General features: G+C 41.4%; 1 protein-coding gene across 2 annotated transcripts in view; it reads left to right on the top strand.

Annotated features, from left to right (window-relative positions):
* The window catches only part of CNTN5 (contactin 5), a 1103706-nt gene that overhangs the window by 240061 nt on the left and 840198 nt on the right, over positions 1–23447 (top strand). For both annotated transcript variants that reach the window (XM_075266105.1, XM_075266104.1), the window contains exon 2: positions 15318–15401. The gene's annotated coding sequence lies outside the window, so the exon portion shown is untranslated. The remainder of the gene's footprint in view (positions 1–15317; positions 15402–23447) is intronic.

The raw sequence follows: 23447 nt of genomic DNA, 5'->3' as shown, positions 1-23447 counted from the left end.
TTAAGTTTACTTGTATCAAACATTTTTTTCCCTTATGAACCTCTATTGCCGAGATATCACTGTTTTTGTCAATATGCAAATGAGCTTTGAAACAATGAGGATACTGCTATTATACCGTAAGTGACAGATGAGGACTGTGGCAGTTCCAGCGTCGCCATACTGAATGCAGAGGCGCCACTGAGTGGAATAAGTAACCCAGCAGTGATGATATGTGTTACAAATACCATATATCACATAACATATAATGTTACATGATGTGGAACTTGGCAGTACAAAATTACAAAATCCCTTTATTCAATTATTGAACAGATTCATCTTTCAAAGCTTTAAGATTGCATTTTAACTCCATATTTGACACTGTTAAATCTTTAATCAGGCTTCCAGTACAATAGATTATTTCTATGGTTCTGTGGCCATTGTTCATATAGTTAGAAAATACCAAGAGCAGAATCTTTTGATGCTCATGGTGGTAATACATATGTTTTGTGATAGATAGATAGATAGATAGATAGATAGATAGATAATAGATAGATAGATAATAGATAGATAGATAGATAGATAGATAGATAGATAGGAGATAGATAGATAGATAGATAGATAGATAGATAGATAGATAGATAGGAGATAGATAGATAGATAGATAGATAGATAGGAGATGATAGATAGATAGATAGATAGATAGATAGATAGATAGATAGATAGATAGATAGATAGGAGATAGATAGATAGATAGATAGATAGATAGGAGATGATAGATAGATAGATAGATAGATAGATAGATAGATAGATAGATAGAAGATAGATAGATAGATAGATAGATAGATAGATAGATAGATAGATAGAAGATAGATAGATATGGGATATAAATATTACACAGATAATACTTTAACTATGACATATGTAGACATGGCATAGATAGATTTTTATCTGTAAGAAATACATTGTCGCACAGACACCTCGAAAACACATCAAGGGCTAATTAACAGTTTTAATTATAGGGCAGTGAGTTAAACAGATGTGGATCCCAGTGATAACAAAACGCCTCTGCAATGTGCTGAGATAATCTGTATAAATGATGAATACAATCTATGAAGGGATTCACAATCTACACCTCATATAAATTCTAGCATCCATATAGTATAAAACATAAAGACATAGCAAAAGATATGTGTATGTATAAGTGTGAGAGAGAAATAATTGGTAGATAGATATATAGAACCTGTAGATAGATAGATAGATAGATAGATAGATAGATAGATAGATAGATAGATAGATGAATCTAATCATGTTATTTAGCCACTCAGATGCCGTGGTCAAATGCGACCACAGCATCTGAGTGTTGCTTTAACTTTCTGTTTGCTTTTTGGTAATGGGACGGCCACTCCATGGTGCGATCGCGTAGGTGTACCATTACCATGGCAGCTGGGAGTCTTCTGAAGGCTCTGAGCGCAGCTATATTAATGTAACTGTTGAAGCCTGCCAGCTGCTGGATTCAATAGTTACATAGCAAATCTGCCTTAGGGTGCATTCAGACGGAGTAACGTGCCGCGTGACCTGGCACGTATACGCCGTGTGAGATTTTGAGCGCCATATACGCTCCCATTGATTTCAATGGGAGTTAGTCTTGTATACGCCGCATTATTTTGCGGCTGTGATTTTGCGGATACGATCCAGGCTCCATTGAAATCAATGGGAGCGTATACGGCGCTCAAAATCTCACACGGCGTATTCGTGCCAAGTCACGCGGCACGTTACTCCATGTGAATGTACCCTTAGACTACAACCATAGTGTCAACTTAAGATTTGCTCCATCTGTAGCTGGCCATTAGTCATGTTACGTATTCATTGATCTTTCTGAAATTACCTCTAAGAATCGTATTGTAGTATCTCGAAAACAACTTCTTGGCACTAAATTTCCCCTCCCGGTTATTTGGCGCCATCCACATGTAATAGATGTAAATCGGGCCGTACTTCTGGTAAGTTCCCAGCGAACATTTATCACGTCGGCAATTTTTTTTCCATTAACTTTTTAACAAATTGAGTTTCTATTCTTCGCCGCTCGTCTATCCGCTCGTCATACTGTTTCTTTTTATTAATCATTAAAAATGGAATTAAAAGGAATTATTCTTCTTCCAGGGAGAACTTTGCTGTTCTCGGCAAATTCTCCCGACTTTATTTATACAAGCCACTTGGTTTTATTGAATCATTCCGCAGCTTACTACATATTGACTTTAGCATAAACGTCGCACTCGTCTTCTCGATTTGAAAGGGGGAAGAATAAATGGCTATAAAATCGCACGTGTTTCGCCGGAGCAAAAAAAACCCAAAGTTCTACTCCATCCAGTTGACGCTCATTGACACATTGTGTGACTTGACTTTCTCGGGAAGCGTAAACTTGCTTTACGATGCCAAAAAACGAGATTGGCTGATGTGATTTATTTTGAAAACAAAATCTATAACAGATTCCTCGCAACGTTGGCAGACGCCGCCGAGGTGGCTTCATCTGTAACATTTGGAGAACTCTTGATTTATGACACTTAATAATATTTCCACAATTTTTTTTTTTTCCACCTTTTGCGTGAATTCGACTCTTGTCTGTCTCGGTGATACGGAAAAATGGAGATTGTCATTCGAAAAGTTAAGAGAATCTTTATGGATTATTTGATATTAGAAGCTTCTTCTACAGTAGAGAATATTTCCCGCGTGGGTTGTGTCACCGCTATAATAATCCGGGTCTTAATAAAAACAAATAAACTGGAGAGACGCGAGGCGTTTAGGCTAATGAGCGTCCTTCTGATGGGTTTACTTAAGATTATTCAAAAAGATTACAAGGAAAGACATTCAAATATCAGTGTAACTTTTGGAATAGATAATTTTCTGTAAATTTTCGGAAATTCAGCATTTCATGTTGTAGATTTTACTGTTGTTTTTTTCAGCCAAAGCCAGAAGGGGATTGAGAAGAAGAAAGGAGTCTAAGAACTTCCTAGATATTTCCCATTCCTTTTGTAGCCATTCTTGGCTTTGGCTCAAAAAACCGCAGCAAAAACTGCAACAAAAAAAAAAAAGCTGCGTTTCCGCAACGTAAAGCCCCACATTGAGGAAATGCAGTATTTTTTGTTGCAGTTTTTTGAGCCAAAGCCAAGAGTGGATTGAGCAGAAGAGGGAAGTATAAGGCTTGGGCCGTAAACTATGCGATTTGCGGCATTTTACAGCGGACACGCTGCAATTTCCAAAATCGTTGAGATTTTGAAAATCACAGCATGTCATTTATATCTACGAAAATGCCGGCGGCCGGAGGAAAACTCTGTGAACTTTCTGTTCAAAGCGCTGCGGGAAGAAGCACAATGTGGTTGTTCCCGCAGTGCTTTAGCGTGGTGTTTCCAGCCCGTGGGGCCTAAGCCTAAGAACTTTGGCTTAAAAAACGTCGGGCCTTCGCCTAAAGTGGTCTTCCAGTCCTACATTTTTCATGCCGATGACCTACCCACAGGATAGTTCTTTGGTATGTGTTCTGTTGGGATACTGGACACCGGGACCATGCACAGATCAGCTGTGATAGTAGCCGCCAGGTGTCATAAGTTGCTAGTAATCAGGCAGTATGTGCAGTACCTCTCCTGTTCAGGTGGCTCTAAAATTCCTTGAAACCACTTCTATGCAGTAGATAGGGCTGCATGCACTGAGGCGTCTGCAACAACTGATCTGTGTGGGGACTTGGTGTCCTCTGGATAGGTCATAAGTATGTATATTGATTTTCAGCCAGAAAACCCCTTTAAGACGGGGTCCCATGTGGCATAAATGTTTTACAGTCACAGCAAAGTATCAAATCCCATCCACGCTTTGCAGAAAAATACATGCTCTGAATTCCAAAACTGTCACCGTTCTCTATTTTGCTGTGGCCCCCTCTCTGAGGCTTTAACCTTAAGGACTCCAAGTGCTGACAATACAAAACAAATACAATATTACAAGAGGCTTGAAAAATAATCGACAGTACGTCATGCACATCACAGCCCCTGGGTGGTCACACGTAGAGATTTAGCAGAAGCGTCTTTGAATAGAGAATTACGATATCATGTTTTTCTCAAAGCTGGTCATCTCACATCACCCAACCTTGGATATTCTGAACCAAGAGGAACAGTAAGGAAGAACCCTAGATCATCACCTGTGCTTCAGAAAGAGAAATCCAGGTCTGGAAATAAGTCAGGAACTAGAAATGTTAGGGACTGAATGAGTTTGCAAAGTGACCGCCCGTGAGCGTCTTCTGCCTCTCCGCGGCGAAACCGTTTTTTTAAAACTGGACACAAAGTCCAACATGCAGTAAAAAAAAAAACCTGTTTTGCCGCAGAGAGGCAGAAGACACGGGTTTGTAAACTGACGCCAGGTTTTAGTCTCCTATCCAGTGTCTCTCGGCAGTAGACGGAAACCCAAAAGCGGAGATCAGGCACAAGTGTGTCGGCCCCATGAGTCTAGCATCATCTGGAATTTTTTTAAAATTTTTTGTTTTTATCTTTTTTTCTAATTGTATCCATTTGTTACTATTGGACTCTGAATTGACATTCAATGAATAATCCAATTATTGAGGCAGGAACAATTTTGTAGGCCGTTTTTAGTAGGCGTTCCATATTTCATCATCTCTTTTTCTCCTAAAATGGTCAATGTATATTTTTATTATATATTTTTACAACCACATGCTAAGACGTAGCCCATATTACAAATGGCACATGGTAGGTGGCATCCCTTGTGATTTTACCAGAATTACAAATGGCAGACATTAGGCCTCGTTCACATCTGCGTTGGTAATCTGTTTGGGGGAGTCCGCACGGGGACCCCCTGAATGGACTACTGAACGCATTGGCAAACGGTGTGACCATAATGGGGTCCGTGTGCTTTCCGCACGGTCTGCACACGGAACATGCAGGCAGCAAAGTAGTGCATGATATACTTTCATGTAGTCCATTTGGGGGGTCCCCATGGGTGCTCACCTGAACACATTACCAATGCAGATGTGACACAAGGCCTTTAGGTGCAGCCACCTGGTATAGCAACATCCTCATGATGACCACCATATATTAATTACTTGTTACCTTATCACCATCTGGGCCTTTTGCAGATAAACCTGCTAAACTCTACACTCAGTAACAGGAGAATAAGCAATATTCTATAACTTCAATGGCGGCACATCTCAATGGATCGGCGTGGCGTCATGTGACAGAATTAACTGATTCATTAATTAGACTAAAAAAAATTTCCCGGGGTCCTTGTAATCTGTTCACAGCTCGACATATGGAGGGCACGCTACCTATGTGTATGTAACACCCTCATGTGCGATATGTCATATCATTTGATCCTAATTATCACCTAATGGTTTCATCACCTTCTAATTAGATTTTGGCTGGATAAAGGCTAAAGGCAGGTGAAAATCCCATCCACGGGCGGTGGTGTCACTCGGCACGGATCCCCTAAAGTGCTGATATCTGTCACCTGTACTATAGAACAATGTCACGTAGCCCAAAACAATGGAACGTAGTCACTGTGATGGGTGAATATGGCCAAGACAGTGTTTTTTTTCTTTTGAGCTATGTTCACACTAATATTTTTTGGTCCAGTTTTTTACATGGGTTTTATATTCAGCTTTTTAATTTTTTTTTTTTTTTGCACACAATTCTGAATTTTGAGCCTCCCTTTGACTTCATTGGAATTGTCAGAGGTGATTCGGAATCAAGATAGGGTTTCTCACCCCCAAAAATGCACAGGTTGAATCATATAGTAACCAATGGGGGGGGGGGGGGGGGACAGGCATTTTTGGCACAGATTTTGGGGCAGAAAAGGTCTCAAAATGAGCAGAACAAAAAGAAATGTGATTATGTCCTTAGGCCGGGGGCCACACAGTGGGTAAGCTATTGCGAAATCTCCAACTACAGCTACAATAGAAAGTGATAGCAAAGTGGATAACGTATATACATTTCATACTCATGCTGTGCCTAAAACCCTTGGTATGTCCAGTGTTGCTGGAAGGGGGTTCACCTGTGAATTTCGACCTTTGCATTTGCAAATCTGCTAGGATAAGAAGAGAAATGTGCAGGTGAGCTATAGCAAGAACCACACAATATTGGGCGTCTGTTAGGATTGGGTCCCGCAGGGTTCTCGCTCAGCGCACAGCGCCACCTGCAGATCAATCCAACTCTCAGCCTCAGATAGTGAGGTGTCTGGAGTGTAAGTCCAGTTTTCAGCCTACTGAGCATGCTCAGACTTATTGGAGCCGCTCGCAATGTAAGTGCAATTTCGTCCCTACTGAGCATGAGCGGTGAGGTCATGACCACCACCCCTATTGGGCAGGGACTTGCCTTTAAATAGTGTGAGCCGACGCCCGGCCGGCGCTCACACTTTGAAGTTTGTTAAAGGACAGTAGTTCAGGGCTAGGCTCCAGTATCCAGGCAGGGGTTCAGACTAGGCCTGTAGTTAGTACCCTGTAACCCCTGAACTGCCAGCTGTATACCAGGGCTAGGGGCAATAGACACTGTTCCAGCCCATAGAGTTGCAGCAGGTTTGGGCTCTTAGATAACCTCTTTACTGTCAAACTTCCTTTCCTCTCCTGGCTGTTGCAGGAGCAGGTTTAGTTGCTGACCTGGGGTGACTGTTAACCCTTGGCAGCCTTGCTGTTTCAGCTGTACTGTGCACCTGTCCAGTGAGGTTAACTGGCAGGGCTTTCTTGCAGCGTGTTCACATTAAGTATTGCGTCACATATCTGCCGGTGCAGCTTAACTGGTAGAGGACTATTCAGACATACAACCGCCCACCATTGGGCCTGTGGACCTCGCTGCAGTGTCTTGCAGACTAGAGGTTCTGTTGCTTAAAATATTATTTATATATATATATATATACTGTGTATATATATATATATATATATATATATATATATATATATATATATATACACACACACACACACACACACACACAGGACAGTAACAGCGTCTTTTTGCAAAAGCTTCATACCATGATACTGGTGCTTGTGTACAAGATACAATTTCATGTTTACCCTCTACTGTGTCATTTTGTGTATATTGTACCTGCATATGTGTGTGATATGTCTATGCTCTGTTCCATGATATTGTGGTGTTTATTATGTCTGTACTATGACATCACTGTGTATTATCTCTGTACTGTGACATCACTGTGTGTATTATCCCTGTACTGTGACATCACTGTGTGTATTATCCCTGTACTGTGACATCACTGTGTATTATCCCTGTACTGTGACATCACTGTGTGTATTATCCCTGTACTGTGACATCACTGTGTGTATTATCCCTGTACTGTGACATCACTGTGTATTATCCCTGTACTGTGACATCACTGTGTGTATTATCCCTGTACTGTGACATCACTGTGTGTATTATCCCTGTACTGTGACATCACTGTGTATTATCCCTGTACTGTGACATCACTGTGTGTATTATCCCTGTACTGTGACATCACTGTGTGTATTATCCCTGTACTGTGACATCACTGTGTATTATCCCTGTACTGTGACATCACTGTGTATTATCCCTGTACTGTGACATCACTGTGTGTATTATCCCTGTACTGTGACATCACTGTGTGTATTATCTCTGTACTGTGACATCACTGTGTGTATTATCTCTGTACTGTGACATCACTGTGTGTATTATCCCTGTACTGTGACATCACTGTGTGTATTATCCCTGTACTGTGACATCACTGTGTGTATTATCCCTGTACTGTGACATCACTGTGTGTATTATCTCTGTACTGTGACATCACTGTGTGTATTATCTCTGTACTGTGACATCACTGTGTGTATTATCCCTGTACTGTGACATCACTGTGTGTATTATCTCTGTACTGTGACATCACTGTGTGTATTATCCCTGTACTGTGACATCACTGTGTATTATCCCTGTACTGTGACATCACTGTGTGTATTATCCCTGTACTGTGACATCACTGTGTGTATTATCTCTGTACTGTGACATCACTGTGTGTATTATCTCTGTACTGTGACATCACTGTGTGTATTATCCCTGTACTGTGACATCACTGTGTGTATTATCCCTGTACTGTGACATCACTGTGTGTATTATCCCTGTACTGTGACATCACTGTGTGTATTATCTCTGTACTGTGACATCACTGTGTGTATTATCCCTGTACTGTGACATCACTGTGTGTATTATCTCTGTACTGTGACATCACTGTGTGTATTATCCCTGTACTGTGACATCACTGTGTGTATTATCCTGTACTGTGACATCACTGTGTGTATTATCTCTGTACTGTGACATCACTGTGTGTATTATCCCTGTACTGTGACATCACTGTGTGTATTATCCTGTACTGTGACATCACTGTGTGTATTATCCCTGTACTGTGACATCACTGTGTGTATTATCCTGTACTGTGACATCACTGTGTGTATTATCTCTGTACTGTGACATCACTGTGTGTATTATCCCTGTACTGTGACATCACTGTGTGTATTATCCTGTACTGTGACATCACTGTGTGTATTATCCCTGTACTGTGACATCACTGTGTGTATTATCCCTGTACTGTGACATCACTGTGTGTATTATCCTGTACTGTGACATCACTGTGTGTATTATCTCTGTACTGTGACATCACTGTGTGTATTATCTCTGTACTGTGACATCACTGTGTGTATTATCCCTGTACTGTGACATCACTGTGTGTATTATCCCTGTACTGTGACATCACTGTGTGTATTATCTCTGTACTGTGACATCACTGTGTGTATTATCTCTGTACTGTGACATCACTGTGTGTATTATCCCCGTACTGTGACATCACTGTGTGTATTATCCCCGTACTGTGACATCACTGTGTGTATTATCTCTGTACTGTGACATCACTGTGTGTATTATCTCTGTACTGTGACATCTAGTTGTAGGAGACCTCAGAGTGTCGTCCATGACTTTGTTGGGCAATCAGGGCACTTTTAGCATTGTAACAAGCCAAGACAAACCCAGTCCCGTTCCCTTTGTACATGCGGCAGTCTATTTCAGCAAGTGTTGGCCGCACACTACTACAATGGTTAAATAATCGCTTCTTTGTGCCATCTACCTAGAGCTATGAGTACATATAAGTCATCATTACCTTTCTCATTGACAATGACCCGATATGTTCTCTACTTTTCGTCTCGCAGTAATGTAACTTGAATGTCTCCTGAGTCAATGCCACAATCTTAGGAAGGTTTGCAATTTTCTACTTATCCAACGAAATACAAGTCCTAATGTCTCTATACAAGTAATAGTCACTCTGTCTGTAAGTCAATAATACATCTGTCTAGACTTTGTTCCCAATGCCGTCAGACGTATTCAAATATGTGTTTTACCGTATGACTCCTTGATACTTTGCAGTCTAGAGATTTGCAGGTTTGTACCAATGTGGTGATTTCTTCCTTATTCTCTGTTATGGAACCTTTCCCCAATGTCTTACATGAGAGAATACCATTCTGTAATAGGAAAATTGTATATTTTTGCATGAACTTTTTGCTTGTTTTTGTATTTGTTTTTCTTGGTTAATGGATGGATTGGTGGACCATTGGATTGGTGGAACATTGGACTTATTGGGCAAATTTATCATGGTTTATACAAGGTCTGAAAAGCCACAGATTTGTGCAAATTTGGGTTTTGCTCATACAATTTTGCAACTTTTTCTTTCTTATGCTGCCTTAAAAGAGGGTTTGGTGAGGGCATACAAGGGACAGGTCCATTGGCCTCATCATGTTATCACTTGCGTCGAGAATCTCATACCTGCCATAGATTTCCCCCCAGGACTGGTGTTATGAACTATATAGAAAAACTACTGTATGTAAACTCATTCTTAAAAAGGACGGTCCAGTGCCCCACCAGTCTGTTTTTGCGTGACCACTACAGCCAATCACCAGCCTCAATGGTGACCTCGAAACTCGAGGTCGAAAAACAGAGATTGGTGAGGGACCAGGAAACATTGACTTGGGGCTGGTGGGTATGGGGGAGCCAGTCATGAGATTTCAGGATCAATTTTAAAATCCAATTTCCGATCATTTTCCAGTCGATCCCGATCATGAAATTTGCTCAAATCCGATCTTTTCCGATCCCGATCGCTCAACCCCATTCAATGCTTCTCTATGGGAAAAGTCACTTTTAGGGTTGAGCCTATCTTGAGATTTCAAAATCCGATTTCCGTTCATTTTCCAGCCGATCGTGATCGAGAAATTTGCTCAATCGCCAATCGGGATCCGATCTTTTCTGGTCCTGATCGCTCAACCCTACTAGTCAACCCTATTAGTCAGTGGCGTAACTACCGTGGTAGCAGCTGCCACAGGGCCCGGGACATTAGGGGCCCGGCGACAGCCGCTTCAGCTGCGTTTTTTTTTTCCTTTTTTAATAGGCCGTTACTGGCTGGAGTTACTCCAGCTGGTAACGAGCCCTATATACTTACCAATCCTGGCAGGGGCCGGGATCGGTAAGTGACGGCGCGGGCCCCACAAGCACTATTATACTTGGGGGTCTTTTCGGACCCCCGAGTATAACGATCGGAGGTCTGGGAGAGGTAAGATAACATAAAAAGCTGTTACTTACCTCTCCAGGCTCCCGACAGGCTTCGGACTACTTGCGTGACGTCATATGACCCGTGACGCAGGGCCCCGGTCACATGACGTCCCGGAAGATGGCCAAGAGCGATGGAGAATACAGGGGAGTCGTCGGGAGATAGGTAAGTAACAGTAGTTTATGTTTGTATCCCTCTGGGTGCCCGATTATTATACTCTGGGGTCAGTTGGTCGAGGTCTTCAGCGTCTGTCAAAAGTTCCCCATGGGGCCCCGCCATTCCTAGTTATGCCACTGGTATTAGTGCAGTGTATATTACCACTTGTGTTATTTTATACCATTTAAAAAACAATAGGGTTGAACACCTTTAAATATATATAAATTATTCTGGAATTTACTAGTCTTGTCTTCCCTTGGGTAGCCCCGTGGAGTTAGCTATGGTTTTAATTAGCTAGTTCTTCCTTGTACTGGAATATACAGTATATTTATAGTTATTAATGTTCCACCTGTAATAGCAATACATGTATCCTGCATTGTGTAGCCCTAGAACAAATTACTTACATTTCTGAGCCGTGCTTTTATTGTTCTTAGCAGAATTTAATGAACTGTATTGTGCCGTGCCAAGTTCGATCAGGTATCATTCCAGCTCGGAGGTAGACAATTCAATAGCACAACACAATAGTTATAAATAGGTACCATACGGCTCACCTTCCGTTGTATTTTTATGGCATATGAAAACAAAGACAAGTGATAGAGGCTCAGCCCCTCAAATGATATTGATTCAGCAGTACTGGGACATTGTGAGGGTCGAAAGGGTGACATGCAAATTTCTGAAGTCAGATGGTTTGTGCGGCAAATTCCCGATCCCATTGATTCATGTTCAGTCCATCTATTGCTATTAGGGATCACGTTATTGGACCAAAATGTAATGTAGTAGGAGCTAAATGTTTGACTTGAGTAAATAAAAAAAAATATTTCAATTTTATTTTATTTATTAAATTGGTCCATAGATAAACGTTGGCTGGACTTGCCAATGACCATCTAAAGTTCATAGGGATGTTCTGACTCTACATAGTTAAAAAGAAGGAAAAGAATCGGGCATAATCCAGATTTTTTATGTCACTGACTGGTTCGTTCCTATGGACAGTTATAAAACATGACTTATGACATCCATGCTTTGATGTCATATTTCCTTTTATTTGATATGAAATATCCAGGCCAGAAGTTGAATCACGCAACTTGTCTGGTCAGGGAGTCACACACAAAGGCTTGTCAATTAGACTGTAACATGGGGACTTTATACAACATCTGTATACAGGCTTGTGGAAGGAAATTGAAATGACCATATCCAAGTTCAACCTGTACTCCTAGAGCGTTGATCCAGAGGAAGGGAAGAAAACATAAGGCAGATTCCAATTACCCCCTCTGTACACATGGAGCTGGTGGACTCATCTGACTATAATGGGATCCATTGGTTGTCCATCAGGTGTAAGTCGTTTAGGTCCTCCAGTGGAAACTCAGCAGAGAAATAAGTCCTATACTAAGGAGTATGCTGCAGTGATCATATAAACAATGGAGATACCACCTGTGGGAAGAATCGAGAGTAGAGAATTTAAAGGCATACTTACTAGGGCAAACTTCATAAAATACTTTTGTAATTCGGAGGAATTATTGTGGAAACATACAATTCAAAATGAGTCCTCCATCATGTTACTAGGTTTTGCTACTGAAAACGGAAGGGTTTTGTTGTATGGGATACAAAAAAAAGGGGAGGGGGGCTTCCAATCTCCAAGGGTCTCATAGCATCTACATGAGCGCCTTCTATGCTACTGTACATATGCCCTAGTATACAAGCATAAATACATAAAATACCAAAATACACACTGCTATACCCCAACTGACCATCGGAGGCAGTGTAGCATTTTTTATATGCTTATGTTTTATTGTTTTTGCACAGAGCTGTAATGTAAATCAATGAGTACATTTCTAGATGTCTATGTCTAGTGTGTTATATCTGTTATGGAAGTGGATAGCAGCAGGCACAGATGCTTGGGGTCCCTGGAGTATACCTTTTAACCTACATCCCTCTATGAAGTCAACATGCCCGACTCATCAAGTTATCCATGTTTGACAATGACCTAATTTTTTGTGCTATATAGAACAGGTAACACACAAGTCTGTGGAGTGACCTTGCACTTGGTGGGATGGATCTCAAACATCAGACATTCTTTATATTACTTCAAGTCAATAAGCATTCAATGTCATAGACTGACATAGAAGGAAAATCTACGTCACGGGCTCCTCGCACTTTGGAAAAAAACAAGCGCAGGTGCAGACACTCTATACAATGACAAGATTATCCCCCAATGAAATTACTATTTTGCATTAACATAGATCGTAAAAATACAGAGCAGAAGAAGAAATGTAAATGTAGTCGAAAAAATACAAGAATTTCTGCCAGTGTTTTATAGGTTGGAACAGTCTACGAAACAGATCTACTTAAAGGTATTTTCCATATTTAAACTTGTAGATAATTGAAAAGTAGAGATTTTTGCAAACAAAAATCATTAAAATTAAAGTTTTAGGCTAGGGCTACATGACGTCATTTGTCACGCAACTAAAAAAAAAATAAAAAAAATTATATGATGTCGCATACATCAACTCCGATGCAACAGTCACACCAAAATCTTGCTCGACTTTAGGGTAAGTTCACACGGGATTTTTCGGTCTGGACAAAAATACGGGTAGCTGCGACTGGATACCGGTGCAGTGCACCAGCATCCAGTCGCGCACTCCGCTCCAGATTAAGCAAAATCTCAGCAGAGTCACATTGTGCATCATTGGCCAACAATTTATGAAGTGGCTGCATGGTCTTCCTCAGTCTGCTGGATGTCGCTGTGGCACAATAGAAATGTATTCAGCTTATGATCTGGCGTAGGATTCGATTCTAACTCACAGCAGTTTAAGGCCAAGATGGTGGCAGATCATGGGTTGAGGGTTATGGAGTATGTTTGGTGCAAGAAGAGGCCTTATGCTAAACATGCGAACATATTATCATCACTGTACACCAGAAAACTGGTGGAAAGGGAATGATGACTTCATCCATGGTGTGTTCCTTGATCTGTTACTTTTAGGTTAGGCCTCCAAATCAAATCTTTATTATTTGACATGCTGCCAGTTTTGCATGACTTAAAACCCTTAATGTCATTATTTTACAACTGATATATGGTCACTGGTGGGCCCTAACGGTGCAGCCTATTTCTTGAGAATAGGGTCCTGCAGAGTCCAAAAACACATTTGGTTAGTATTATGCTGTGTAATACACAAGTACCCTTCCCTGGTATCTTTCCTCTTGGTAGACAAATTCCTACTGTAACATGAAATTTTGGATTTTTTTCTCTCACGCTGCCAAACCAGTATCCCTACGCTATGCTGACGAGGCCCAATAGGCCGAAACAGCGCTGTCCTTAGCTGGGAATCTGTTCCTTTTGGAATAGAAATACTAATTTGGCAATTAAATCCGCATCATGTTAGTAGGCTTATTAACTGAGTCATGTATAATGTTAAGGAAGCTGCCCCTAGAGGGCGGCATACAGAGGCACTGTTCTCCTAATTACATCCTGGAGGATAGATTTTCATATTTTTTACCCAGATTCCCTAGTGGCGCAAGAATGACTTGTAAGTCTCCGTACGCCTATGTAGGCACACACTCTCCCTAATGTGTATGATTATCCCCTGTTTTTGGAATATGGGATGGAAATCCATGCAAACACGGAGAGAACATGCAAACTCCTTACAGATGTTTTTTTGCCCTTGGTGGGATTTGAACACCAGGACCCATGGCTGCAAGGCTGCAGTACTCGACCACTGAGCCACCGTGTGGTCCGAATTTTGGAAATTTTTGTAATTTTTTTTGTTTTGTTTAAAAAGCCTGATCATCGGCTTTGTCTAAAACATGATTTTGCAATACTCTAAACCTAACCCTAACCTGAGAAAAAAAAAAAAAAAAAAGATTTTGCAAACTATATGGGGAGATTTTTATACTATATGTATCTATACCATATGATAAGACCATTGTATGATATGATATTCTAGAATTTTTCAGTATTACATAATTTTTTTTTATTATGATACATGGGAGCCCTTAACAAAATTTGCAAAAAAACAGTGTGAACATCAGTGCAGGGATTTAGCATCAAACTTCAGGAATCTCGGGAAGTCCTATTTCTGGCCAGTCCAAGTTTTTCAACTTTGGTAGAACATCTGATATGTTAATGTTTCTCCTGATCGGCATTTGGTACTACTTATAGTGCCGGTATAATTTATAAGAGAAATTGAATTGCTGTATAAAGCCTTGGCGCCCAATCCATGGTCTTCCGATCTTATCTACGTTCCAAAGGCTCCACTTTGATGCCAGACACTGATAAGAGATAAATTAGCCATGCCGGGAAGCGGCTCAGATTGCCGAGTACTGATCATGTTCCATTAATGCTTGTCATTATTAAAATGTAATCAGTACAATTAATTAAACATTGGATTGCTCGGAGTATGGTTTACTCATGATGAATGTGATCAAACACATACGTGAACAGAGACGAATTACACTGTATGACCCTCGCGTGAAGTCCTAGCCAACGTGTAGACTTTCAAAAACGACTCTCGTAGTGACCACAAAGTTTTAGAGTTTGTATCTTTGTAGAGTTCTGCTTAGAATGATCTCAATTGAGAATTTTTTTCTTTACTTTGTAGGATTTTATCTGCTGAAATGTCCAGAACCTTCAAAATTCTCTTCTCCGTTCAGAAGACGTCCGACTCCTAAAGACAGATAAAAAGGTATGACGGAAGTTTTTGAAAAATTTAAAGAATGATATCCTGTATGTGCCTTGATGGTAGTTGGATGTCCTTTTTTATTACTATGTTATGTGTCTTGTTTACTGTACTACAAGAAAAAAAAAAATGTCATTAACGTTGTGTGGTGGAACCCTTGGTCCACCGATGGCCGCGCTATAAAGTTGGATAGCCAACAGGCAAACTGTATCGGAAATTTTTGTCCTATGATTGGGGGAACCGGTGTTTACCACTATTCAGTCCTCTCTTAAACGGGTTGTCCAGACTGATTAAAATAGTTGCCCATTTTTGGCTGGACAAACCCTTTAAGACGAAGGGAATTTGAGGGCAGCCTATTGTCCCCATACACATTTTGACGGAAGATGGTGGGATCTTCCAACCAATGTCTTATATAAGATTAGTTTGGAATTTATATTACGTGAAGTTGACATTCATGCATGTGGAACTTTATAGGAAACCAATTATGTTATATACGGTTTCTGATTTGGTGGCGGCATCTTATAGAGCAGGAGGAGCTGAGCAGATTGATATATAGTTTTGTGGGAAAAGATTCAGGATCACTTGAGTTTTACCCATTGAAATCCCTGTTTTGTTTTCTATTTAGGAGTCCAGTGGGCGGTCCTACTCAGAGATTGCCTGCCTTTCCTCTATACAGAAACAAGTAGAAATGCCCACTGGACTCCCATGCATCAAAAGACCAGTATTGAAGTTATATCTCTTGTTGTAACCCTGTGTGTGATGTAAATGAGATAACTGCTCTAAAGAAAACCTCCTATGGAATTGGCAATTGTCTGTCTATTATTAGGCTTAGTGGTCAAAGTGAAAATCGTAGGATATAGTGCTTTTTTTAAAAAATATAGATGACTTGGAAATTGTCAAACTATATATAAAAAATCCTCAAAGAATTTTTTGGTGACGCAGTTCCTTTGATTTCTAAAATTATTTGGTGGAGGTTTGAAACAACGTCTATGAGCACTGTGTGTACAGCATTAGATTGTATATATGTAGATATATTGTACAAAGAGGGTTCTTAGCCAAGATAAAAAAGGACCTTCTGTATGGTGTTGGACCAGAAAGAAAGGTCCTGGTGCAGTACCAGCTCCTTCTTCCACAGAGGTAAAACTCTACAAACAATTTGGTACGACCTTGTTTTTATAGTATTGAGTGGGAGAGGGTCCTGCACAAGTTCTCAAGGGCTTCACAGCAGATGCATGGTCTACCGCTATGGTGTGTATGGCCACATGTAATGCAAACTCCCTATTTCTATGCAAAATATTCTACATTAGAACTTACCAAGCAATCGTATCTATTTTACCTGCTTTTTTTTTTAGCAACGTTTCCACGTGAGCAGTCAATCTACGAGGATTATGATTGACTGTCTCATTTCACAATCCGTTATTTCGCAGAATGACAATAGGCAGCATTTGTGAACATATTGCCTTATGTGAATAGATGGAAAATAATCTGCACCTGTCCCAATCAATTAGCAGTTTCTTATTTATTAAGACGCTAAGACAACCTGTGGCTCTCCATCTGCTCTGGTACGAAAAATCTCAGAAACTGCTATATCCTCCTGAAAAATAGATTTTTTTTTTATAATGCATTCCTATTCTATTGTATTGTCTTATTAGTTATTTTCATTCATCTTCTTATAAATGATAGGCGTTCAATTTTCCTACATAATCACTCTATTAATCTACCTATTAAGTCTAAATAATAAATGTGAAGATACTGAATGATATAGTCTCCTGTATTACCGAGGAACCTCCATACTGTACCTCTGTAGGCTCCTGATTTTATATGGCGGCGCATGGACGTTGAGTTATGACATAAAAATCATATTCTCCATTGGATGCCTTAAAAACATTGATTTTTGTGAAAATTATGATGCCTTGTGGAAGCGGCACGGTCAATATTTAAGGGTACTTAATAGGAACCCGTAGAGTCCACTGGTGAGGCAAAGGATTGGTAGAGTAAGGATGGGTTCACACCTTTGCCCGGTCTCCGCTTTGCCCATATTTTTGCTCCTTAGATTACAAAGGAATCGATTTTTACAGATCAGTTAATAGGAGACAGTGTGCTGGCAGGAGGGGTTAATTCTGGAACCTATACCTTAGGCATTATAAGATCTTGCCCTGCCCCCAAGGCCAATTAATTTATCTTACAGATACACTAGTAGCAAATACATTGCCTTGGGTTTTCATACTATAATATGCATCACCAGACAGGGTTCCTGCACATTGTTGTGTGCATGAAAACTGATACTAATTATTATTTATATAGCACCATTAATTCCATGGTACTTTACATTATTATATTCCATGGTACTTTACATTATTATATTCCATGGTGCTTTACATTTGGGGGTTACATACAATACACAGAATATACAGGTAGATATAATACTAACAATGACCGACTGGCACAGTGGGGTAGAGGGCCCTGCCCGCGAGGGCTTACAATCTATGAGGGAAGGGGGTAGAGACAGAAGGAGAGGGGGAGACTGTACAGATGGTGCGGTGATAGTGGTATTGGGGGGTGTAGGCCTTCCTGAATAGGTGAGTCTTCAGGGCCTTCTTGAAGCCTGTGATTGTGGGGGTCAGTCTTATGTGTCTTGGTAAGGAGTTCCAGAGTATGGGGGATGCACGGGAGAAATCTTGGAGACGGTTGTGTGAGGAGCGGATGAGGGCAGAGCGGAGTAGGAGGTCGTTGGAGGATCTGAGGTTACGTGTGGGCCGGTAGCAGGAGATTAGTTCAAAGATATATGGAGGGGACAGGGTGTGGATGGCTTTGTATGTTAGCGTTAGTAGCTTGAACTCAATTCGCTGGGCTATGGGTAGCCAGTGGAGAGACTGGCAGAGGGGAGCAGCCGATGAAGATTCGGGGGGGAGAGGTGAATTAAGCGGGCAGCACAGTTTAAGGTGGACTGGAGGGGGGCGAGGGTGTTAGCTGGGAGTCCATGGAGAAGGGTGTTGCAGTAATCTAAGTGGGAGATTATGAGGGCCTGGACGAGTGTCTTAGTAGTTTCAGGGGTGAGGAAGGAGCGGATTCAATGGATGTTCTTGAGCTGGAGGTGGCAGGAGGTGTTGAGGGTTTGAACGTGTGACTTGAAGGATACGTCAGAGTCCAGGGTTACCCCAAGGCATTGGGCCTGTGGAACAGATAAAAGTGTGGTTCCGTTAACTATGATAGATGGGTCAGGTGGAGGGGCCATACGGTGTAGGGTGAAAATGATGAATTCCATTATTAACCCAAAATTGTTTTGTCTGGCTGTGAGGGCATTGCTAGAAGAGCAATTTTCCAGTAGCTTCTGGTGAATCCTGGGAGGAAGGGAATGACAAGACAGTGAGCCCTAAGCTAAACCGGTCCCCTGTCCCTGCCTACTTGCCTCACTGCCCTAGGGGACAGAGGACAGCTGAGCGACAGTCCCTTCTTATGAGATAGGCAAACATAGACAAGACAAACAGCAACAAACAGGAGGTCAGTTAGCCAAGGGGTCGGAACCAGTCCAGCAGCACAGTACAGAGTCAAAATCCAAGAGAATAGTCACAAGAAAAGCCAAAGGTCAGGAATGCAAATGGAAACAGTAATAGTGTAGAGCCAGCCTGCACAGAGAGGCAAATAGCAAGCACTAAGGTGAGGGTGGGAAAACAATATATAGGAGGAAAGAACCCCCCAAGACTTGATTGGAAAGAAAGATGTCAATCACAAAAGTAAGGCTAAGAAATCGGTCATGTGAATAGTCCCATTCATATGTATTGAATTTAATGCAACCATGTGTCGATAGAGCTTAAAACAGTGTGGGCCATTTTAATTGACCTTTCAATGAATTTATGACAATAGGAAAAATAATTTTGAACACACAAAAAAATACATAAAATAATTAAATTATAATAAAATTAAATTTTTGTAGGGTAGAATTTTTTTTCCATTGCGAGAGTCAAGGCTCTTCTGCCATTGGGATATTGCTTACATCAACCTGTCATTAATCCCATCCTCCAAGTTAATGATGAGCCAGCCGGGATTCATTAGACACGTCAATTATATAAAAAAGATATTACAGTCCATAGATGTGCGCCAGAATTTATTGCGCTGTCTCATAAACGTGGCACACAAATGAGAGCTCGCAATGGCGGGTATTAATTAAATTGGCAAGTGCATTTCAACATTGGGACTAGTTACTATCGCGTATTTTTTTTCTGGTCACAATAAATCTGGCTGAACGTCACCGAATGAAGGGATTTAATTAAAATAAAGGATATTACTTAATGGCTCAATTAATAAATGTTCTTTTATCTTCCTTGCATCTTTCACATTCAATGCTGTCTATGTGATCAACTATTTTTACAATTTTTTTTTTTTTTTTCTGGGCTTATTAAGTTTTGATTCATATCAATTTTATTCTCAGCGATAGGACGGTATCCTCGTAATGTTATTGCTAACGGGAAATGTGAGAACTATCCGTCTATGTGAAATTGGATTTCATGGTTTAGTGGAGGTTCGGGATTCAAAAATATTCTTTGCAAAAAGTTTTTTTTTTTTTTTAGTTCAAAATTCCAGCTTAAGTTTAATACATTGGCGACCCCTTCCCTTCTCCAAAATAGCTATTGTGCCCTTCCTTGCCTTTCCACTGAATTACTTGGAAATCAGCTGTTATGTTGTGCTACTTTTTGGCCATTCAAATGACCAACCCAGACTTCTTACTGACGCGCCCTTCCTTACTTTTTATCTTGGTTCAACACATCTCAAAATGTGTAGCAACATATTTAACCCCTTCCCACCACAGGCATTTTGGGTTTTGACTTCCCTCCTTCCAAAAGCCACAACTTTTTAATTCTTACATTCACTGAGGGCTTAAAGGGATTCTACCATTAAAAAACTTTTTTTCTAGGTAACATGTCGGAAGAGCCTTTAGAAAGGCTATTCGTCTCCTACCTTTGGAAGTGATCTCCGCCGCGCCGTTCGTTTGAAATACCGGTTTGTACCAGTATGCTAATTAGTTCTCTTGCAGCGATGGGGGCGGGCCCCAGCGCAGGAAATGCGATGGGGGTATCCCCATTGCTGCTCAAAAACCGACTCCAGCGCCACCTCTGTCTTCTTCTGCATCCTCCCCTTCCTCCTTCGGCTTGACGTCGGACGCCAGCGCAGCACGCTCTGTTCGGCGAACTTCACCGAACGTACTGCGCATGCCCGCGGCCATAGTACCGACACCACAATTTCGCGCATGCGCAGTACGTTCGTCGAAGTTTGCCGAACAGAGCGTACTGCGCAGGCGTCCAACGTCAAGCCGAAGAAGGAAGGGGAGGATGCAGCAGAAGACAGAGGCGGCGCTGGAGTCGGTTTTCGAGCAGCAATGGGGACACCCTCATCGCATTTCCTGCGCTGGGCCCGCCCCCATTGCTGCGAGAGACCTATTTAGCATACCGGTAAAAACCAGTATTTCGAACGAACGGAGCGGCGGAGATCACTTCCAAAGGTAGGAGTCGAATAGCCTTTCTAAATGCTATTCAGACGTGTTACCTAGAAAAAAAATAGTTTTTTAATGGTAGAATCCCTTTAATTTTTGTGGGACAAATTGTACTTTGGTCAATATTAGGATTGATCGATTGGATTCAGAAAAGATTGATTTCCGATCGGCGATTGAGTATATTTCACAATCGCGTTCGGAATTCCGATCCCGATCTTTTCCGGTGGGATCGAGGTCAGAGGTTATCTCAAGATCGGCTCAACCCTGTTCATGTATATATCATTTAATAGGGTTGAGCAATCGGGATCGAGAAAGATCGGATCCCGATCGGCGATCGAGCAAATTTCACGATCGGTTGGAAAATGATTGGAAATCGGATTTTAAAATTGATCCTGAAATCTCAAGATCGGCTCAATCCTAATCAATATTGAAAAAAATAAACAAAAAAAACACAGTTTTGTGATACCCTGTCGGGAGTTCTTTTTGCCTTTTGGCCCAGTGCTTGGGTTTAGAGATGAGCCAACATCTCGAGATTAATTTTGCAAGTATCCTCAAGGTTCAGCCCTGTTTTGTTTCTGCTGTGAATCAGAAGTGTTTTTTCTATACTCTGGGGTCTGTTCAAACCCCAGCATATAATATGTGGAGGTTGGAATTTCTACAGAAGCTTCTCCTAATAAGGAAAATGGAGGCCCTGGTGGTGGAGGACCCCTCTAAATTTGATGCTCTATGGTGGCCTTGGGTGGTGGTCCAGGATTTGACTGATTTTCTAACCTTTTTTCCCCTCCTTTGGAGGAGGTTGCAGGGCTTTCTTCCCTCCCTATGTTGCATCTCCCCTTCTTTTCCCTGTACGTGTTTCCTGACTGTGTTTGTTTGCCCCCATTTCCTTATTATTGTTGTTTTCATGGTCCCGTACTTCTGGGCTTTCCATCCCTCTGTTGGCATATTTTGTTTCTGTTGCCATATTATATTTCCTAACTCAGGATGGGGTCTTACCCTCGTGCTCTTGTGTATAGGCGAGGCCTGTGTGCCATTACCCCAGGGGAGTAACTTGACAGGATACAGAGGGTGCAGTTGCTCCGGGGCCCAGGAGCCTTAGGGAGGCCATAAGCACTGGCATCAGTATTAAGATGGCATCTTCCATCTGGCCCATAAACCAAGGAGGCCCACAGATTACCCTAACCACACTAAGGTGGATTAAACTCCCCATAACCATCACTATTTAGAATTTGCACCTTTTTCAGGCATCTTTCTGGCATCTGACACTCACTTGAGGTCTTCTTCTGGCCTCCTGGATGAAGGGACATGCCCCACAATCATATGGGACACTCTGGCCTCATGTTTTGCACCTCCCTTCGGCATCCACTTACTATACTGTAAAGTCTGAAGAGATCCCAGAATATAATACTTTTTCATGGGTGACAAACCCCCAGTTTTGGGATTGAGTAGAACCCAAAACATTTGGAAAATGGGATGAACCGGGTTCATTCCAAACTGGTTCTCTCATCTCTAGCGTTTTGCTTGCAAATCTGGATAATGAAGTCAATTTCTATGATGAAATCTGAGGAAAGGTAAAGGTGGCCACATCTGTACTATTTATTTACTGTGTGCCTATAATACGGCTTCCCAAGCACTGCTGTCTCTTCGATTCAGAGGAAAAAATATTAGTGTCATGTTCAATTGTGTAAAGGCATCCCTGATCCACCATATGGCGGCACACACGAAACCTGTGGGACTAAGAGTTGTGCGTGTGCATCTGAAAATGTATGTTTTCATTGGGCCCTGTGGTACTGTACATCGCTGATTTTTCATTTTTTACTAGAATTTGTTAAGAGTTGCATTGGAAATATAAATTATCTTACACACAAGTCCAATATCCATATACCATATACATTTCTGCAGACTTTGTACATGTTTAATACATTGGATGACTATACGTAGGTAGAACAAGGACTATAGACTCTTTCTCACATTGGCATCTTACATTATTTATCTTGTCCACCATGCATTATAGAGCACATGAAAGTCTATGGATGTATTCACATGTCCATTTTTTTTAAAGGGATTCTATGATTAAAACTCAATTTTTTCTCTCTAACACGTAGGAATAGCCTTAAGAAAGACTATTCTTCTCCTACCTTTAGATGTCTTCTCCACGCCGCTGTTTGGTATAAATCCCGATTTTCGTCGGTATGCAAATGAGTTCTCTCGCAGCACTGGGGGCGGTCCGCAGTGCTCAAACAGTACTAGGGGCGTCCCCAATGCTGCAAGAGAACTCTCCAGCACCGCCTTCATCTTCTTCAGGAACGTCCTCTTCCCGCGTCTTCTTTCGGCACAGGCTTCAAATTTCTAGGCCTCAGTCAGCTTTGCCCTATGCCCGAGGCCTAGAAGTTTGAAGCCTGCACTAGAAGATGACGCATGAAGAGGACGTTCCTGAAGAAGATGGAGGCGGCGCTGGAGAGTTCTCTCGCAGCATTGGGGACACCCCCGGTGCTGTTTGAGTGCTGGGGCCCGCCCCCAGTTCTGCGAGAGAACTCATTTGCATACCAACAAAAAACGGGATTTAT

The sequence above is a fragment of the Leptodactylus fuscus genome, chromosome 2 (assembly GCF_031893055.1).
Source record: "Leptodactylus fuscus isolate aLepFus1 chromosome 2, aLepFus1.hap2, whole genome shotgun sequence".
Lineage (NCBI taxonomy): Eukaryota > Metazoa > Chordata > Amphibia > Anura > Leptodactylidae > Leptodactylus > Leptodactylus fuscus.
Note: the sequence above shows the minus strand (reverse complement) of the source record. Positions and strands in the feature narration are given on the sequence as shown.